Source organism: Monodelphis domestica, chromosome 6 (assembly GCF_027887165.1).
Source record: "Monodelphis domestica isolate mMonDom1 chromosome 6, mMonDom1.pri, whole genome shotgun sequence".
Classification (NCBI taxonomy): domain Eukaryota; kingdom Metazoa; phylum Chordata; class Mammalia; order Didelphimorphia; family Didelphidae; genus Monodelphis; species Monodelphis domestica.
In genome coordinates this window covers 154,543,280-154,549,297 of record NC_077232.1, presented here as the reverse complement: position 1 = coordinate 154,549,297, position 6,018 = coordinate 154,543,280, and the positions used below count along the sequence as shown (strand labels likewise).

General features: G+C 35.7%; 1 non-coding gene across 1 annotated transcript; it reads left to right on the top strand.

Annotated features, from left to right (window-relative positions):
• Positions 1–342: 342 nt before the first annotated feature.
• Positions 343–450, top strand: LOC130455322 (U6 spliceosomal RNA). The gene has a single exon (XR_008913236.1). It is a non-coding gene; the product is annotated as a U6 spliceosomal RNA (small nuclear RNA).
• The last annotated feature ends 5,568 nt before the right edge of the window (positions 451–6,018 follow it).

Here is a 6,018-nt window from a genome sequence, read left to right as displayed (position 1 = left end):
GAACTCCAGAATTCATTCTCTTACCATAATCACTTGTCCTTCCTTCTCCTCCACCTTTTTATCCTTCCCATCATTCCTCCTCCTCTACCTTCTGCTCCTCCTCCTCATCATCATAATGGCCATAGATATCAGGCTTCCAATCTAGTTATGACTTGATTCACCGGGACGTCTACTAAACTTCTCCTAATCTCAATCAATATTTTTAGCATGAGTTTAGTTGAAAACTATACATTTATAAAATGTACACTTAGGAGAACCTATTTGTACAAACTACAGACATCACAAGCCCAATTATTGGACCCTACCTTTGAATGTTAGAGTTTCTTCTAGAAAGCATGATTAGTGCTTGTTTTCACAGAACATACACTAAAATTGGAAGGATACAGAGAAGATTAGCATGGCCCCTGTGCAAGGATAACATGCAAATTTATAGAAAGCACTGATGTTTGTGCCTGTCAGAACCAGGAGAGAGGCAAAATTAGAATCAGCCACAACTCTGTCTATTAAATTTTGTTTCTATTTTGACCTCAGATTGAAAGATTAGGTCATAACACAATATTTGTGGGAGCCACCAAGGCCAAGGAGGGATATTACTCCTTAAGATAACACCTAGGTAAATATTTCACAATTAGTCTCTCTGGAAAGAAATGTATTCATGAAAATTTTAATTTAGTCTTTGCCATACACTCATTTAAACAATTGATACTTTTCAGTTAATATGAGGAGTGATAAGAATAAAAGGAAAAAAATCAAGACCCAACTTCAAGAAGCCTTCAGTAACACAGTCCTTATCCCCACTTTCGGTTAAAAATGATCTCCTTTCACCAAATACTCCACTCAGTATTTCTGAATCTTTCAGCTGAACATATTTCACTTTGCCAAGAACATATTTTTTTGTGTAGATGTCTTTAGTAAAATTTTGTTTTAAAATGGCCTGTTTTGATTGCCTTTAACATTAGAGGTGATCACCAAACATCCTTTGAACTAAACTGAAATAAAAACAAACAGGGACACTACCTACCCTTTACTTTTTCTCTTCTTCTCCATTCCTCCGCCAGAAGCCAGAAGATACTAAAGAAATATAGAAGGACTTCAAAGTGTACAGAAGTGGAGAAAAGAATCTGGAATTGGTCAGTTCTTATTCTTATCTTCTTCAAAGAAAAGGGGATACAGTCCACTGAGCCAAGAATGGATTATTTCCAGAGCTTTACAGATTTTATTAAGTGAGTAGGAGGTGGTTTAAAAGAGGGGAAATTGGCTTCCTCAGGAGGGTGTTGACAAAGCTGGCTCATTATGCCCAGAGCAGACACATGTAGTGCTTTTTGAAACTTCTAAAGGCACTGCTGAATCTGATGTGTCTCAACATATGATAATAATTTATCACAAAATATTAACTACCACCTACACATTGGCACTTATCTGAATCTCCCAGCCAATTTTCCTTTCTTTCCAGAGCCCTGAAATTTGTTAGGTTTTGCCTGGGTTGCAGCATTTAGTAGTGGCAGTGTTTATTTTTATATTTGTTGCAAGGAAAGGGTATCTATTTTCAAACCAATTCATTTTATAAATGGACTTGTTAATATAACCTTATAATTATGCACAGTCAAAGGAGACTGTGATATTTCTCTGCTTCTAAATAACAGGTAACCTGATCTCTGGGGAACCTCAATTCTATTTCCTTTTTGCAAATACTGGAAATCCATCCCAATACTAATTTATTCTAGCATTACTACAATATAAAAAAGACAGACTATGGGGCTGTGCAGAGTAAAAGGTGCTATAAAAACCAAATAGATAAAATAAAATAATGTTGTCACTTTTATCAGGAACATTTGGTAGCAACAATTGAAAAGGTCATTTAGGAAATCACCACTGAAAAGATTTGTAGAATAAGTTCTAAAAGAAAAGTGATACCATTAGTTTGAATAGCATTATCTTTTGCTAAATATTCAAATTTAAGACTGAGGTCTTGGATCAAGTTGAACATAACTTGCTTAAATTATGAAGTAATGTTAAAATTAGAATAAATAAGACAAATACCTCAGATTCTAGAAAAGTCATGTCCAGAAGAAGTCAGTTCAAAATAAATTACAAAGTATGGTGATTTTTTTGTCCTCAATTGGAAGTTGTATGTGGTGATTAATGTGAGATTCTATTTTAGAGAAAAATAACATAGACTATCAGAACCAATAACTTCTCTTTATTGTTAGATTCTCCCCTCTCAGCTAGCCTATTGGGGTATAAGAGAGAGAGTAATATACCTTGGACTAACATTATTGCTTTACATGATATTTCAATTTTTTTTAATTATAAAATTTTCAGTGTTAGGACTTCAGAAGTCATCTAGTTGAGCCTATTGAAAAAAAAAAAAAAAACTCCCAGATAAGATTATAATCCATCACAAGGTAACCAAGAAACCCTCCTTCCTTTGGTATGAGACTGTAATAATCATAAAAGGCATGTCTTATATATGTTCCATTCATTGCAATGTGGAGACAAGGAATACAATAGTGAAAATCACTTCTGATGTCTCATCCATTACGTTTTTATAAATGTGCAGGTGGGGAATATAATAGAGCCATTTTATTTCACTTCAACTACTAATTAGACCCTTACCTCTTGTTACAAACAACTCAAAGGTAGGCAAATAATCAGTCAGAGGTAGTGGTGCTCATAGATATCTAAAAAAAACACTTATTAAAAACCCCTTAAATCAATTTAAATTTTTAGCTCATAAATTCTCCAAAGGTTGTATGCAGGTTGTAACCAGTTTGATGAAGTCCAACCATCATCATCTATGTGACAATTAACAAAAGCAAAAAGGAATAAAAGGCCATTTAGACCATGTGTTCTCAAAGGATCTGGTGACAAACCTCACATCCATAAGGACAGATCAGTCATTCCAAGCCCATCTAAAATAATTTCAGAAATCCCAAGTAACTCTAGATATTATTCTGTTGTTGATCTGTGTAGTGCTTATTTTAGCATTCCAATTGCAAAGGAAAGCCAAAAAATCTTTGATTTCACTTGGAATGGGACTCAGATGACATGGGGAAGATTACCAATGGGATTCTGTGATAGCCCAACAGCATTTTGCCAAATCTTGCAACAAGATTTACAGAACATCCGATTCAAGGAAAGCAAAATTGTGTACTATGTGGATGACATTCTTCTTGCATCCCCATATGCTAAAGTTTGTTACCAGGACAGTAAAAAACTCCTCCTAGAGCTATATGAGAAAGGTCACAGAGGTTCCAAATCAAAACTACAATGGTCATGCCTAAAGTGGAATATCTAGGATTTATCTTGGAAAAGGGGATGAGAAAGATTTCCAAGAAAAGAGTAGAAGACATACTGAAGCTCAGTGTGCCAAAGACTAAGAAACAACTGAGAGCCTATTTAGGAGTAATAGGATTCTATAGACAATGTCTCCCAGGCTATAGCCAAATAACAAAATGCCTTACGGACTTAACCAAAAACACAGTCACAGAACCTTTGAAACTAATGAAAGAGCATCTCCAAGCCTTGGCATAGCTCAAAGAAGCAATCATAACAGCTCCAGCCTTAGGTATTCCAGACTACAACAATGAATTCCATATCTTTGTACATGAAACAAGAGGCATAGCTTCTGGAGTGTTAGTCCAAACTTTTGGACCCAATTTTACGCCAATGGTATATTATAGTACACAGCCAGATATAATTGAGAAAGGAATGATTCCCTGTTTGAGAGCAATCGCAGCCACAGCAACTATGATCCAAAAGTCATCTGATATTTGTTATTAGGATCAAAACTTAATGTCTACTCTGCACACCAACTAGAATCCATATTGAGGAAATGTCATTTACAAACTTTCACACAGCAAAGACATTCTCAATATGAAATTGTGTTACTAAGCAACGAAAACATCTCTTTAAAATGTTGCCAACCATTGAATCCGACATCCTTGATTCCAGATCTGCCATTGGAAGGGGAACCCATACATAATTGCCAAGAAGCAATATCAGTAGTAGAAAAACCAAGAAATGATTTAAAAGACATTCCCCAGGAACAACCCGATATTGAAATGTATACAGATGGTTCGAGCCTGATAGTTAAAGGAGAGAGGTATACTGGAGCAGCAGTAGTAACACTAACAGAGACATTATGGTATGCATCCTTACCAAAGCATGTGAGCGCTCAAGGGGCAGAGCTAATGGCTTTATTAAATGCTTTACAAATCAGTAAAGTTAAACAGGTCAATATTTACACAGATTCCTAGTATGCATTTTCAGTATTTCATGCCACTGCAGAAATATGGAAACTTAGAGGATTTTTGACAAGTGCAGGTAAAGAGATCACATATGCCAAAGTAATAATGCATCTTCTTGAGGCTGTACAACTTCCCAAGGAAGTGGCAATAATTCACTGTAGATCACACACAGGGGCTAATGATCGTGTGTCTTTTGGAAACCATAGAGCTGACATTACAGCAAAATTTGGAGCTAGAAAAGGACCTTTTCATGTATTGAATTTCTCAATAGTTGAACAGGACAATCTAACCGATGCCTATAATGAGCAGGAAATTCAATCATGGATGAAGAACTTAGGAGCAAAACAAATAAGAGGAATATGATTTTCACAACTAGGCAAGCCCATCCTGCCTAAAAATTTATTTTATCACATGTGCAATGCAATACATGCACAAGGACACTGTGGAACCCAAGCTGTGATCGATTCAGTGAGACGATTTTGGACTACACCAGGAATATCCTCATATGCCATAAGAATTTGTCAAAAATGTAAAATTTGTATGCAGCTCAATCATGGAGTTTATAAGACCAAAGGCTTAGGAGGTCGTCCCTTAGCACATACTCCATTTGAATGCATACAGATAGATTTTATCAATATTCCAAAAGACAAAGGGTTTAAGTATTGATTGCCTTGTAATCATAGAAAGATTGGCCAGAAGTTTTTCCTGCCAAAAAGAACAACGCGGCATTTGTGGTCAAAATCCTATTAAAAGAAATCATGACTAGATTTGGGATTCCCTCAAAATTGGACTCAGACCGTGGTAGTCACTTTACTCAGTCAATATTAAATGAAATTTATAAAAATCTAGGAATACAAGCAACATACCACACACCATATCATCCCCAAAGTTCAGGGCAAGTGGAAAGATTAAATAAAGACATTAAAACATTGATAGGAAAATTTTGTGCAGAAGCACACCAAAAATGGACAAACATTCTGCCATTAGTTCTGCTCCATCTTAGAACATGACCCAGTGGAGATTTGCACATCTCTCCATTTGAGATGCTATATAGACACTCAATTTGGCAAGGAAGGACTTGTAAACCAGCTTACATTGCCATGATAAGTGGAGACTGTCAATTAACAAAATATATACAAGTAGGTGGAGACTGTCAATTAACAAAATATATACAAGCTTTACAGACAATAGCAGAATTGCATGAAATGGGCTTGATACAACAAACAGTACCCCTGGATTACAATTTGCACAATATCAAACCAGGAGACATAGTAGACTTAAAAAATTTCAATAGAAAATTGGCTACAAACATAAAATGGACTGAACCACAATAAGTATTGCTTACTACCCCAACAGCTATAAAAGTTGCAGGAAAAGACTCATGGTTTCACTGTTCCCACGTGAAGCCAGAAAAAGTTCAACATCACTGTAAGAGACATAGAAGATAATTAGGCAACAGATAGTGCTGAGAAATGGAAACAAAACCTGATTAACATAAAAAGTACACCACAAAGAAATAATAGTGGAACATAATGTTCAAGACAACTTCCCAGCCCAGAGGAAAAGCATCCCAGAGGAAAAGCATCCCAGAGGAAAAGATTTTAAACCAGCCCAGAGTAAAAGCATCAAGAAAAGATGCTAAAGACAAGAAACAAAGAGGAAAAGATGAAATGGACAGCTAAGACTTTGAACTTTGTAAATGTGTTTATATAAGAAGAGGACAGATAAAAAATGAGACTTATGTGTAAGATTGAGTGTGTTGAAATAA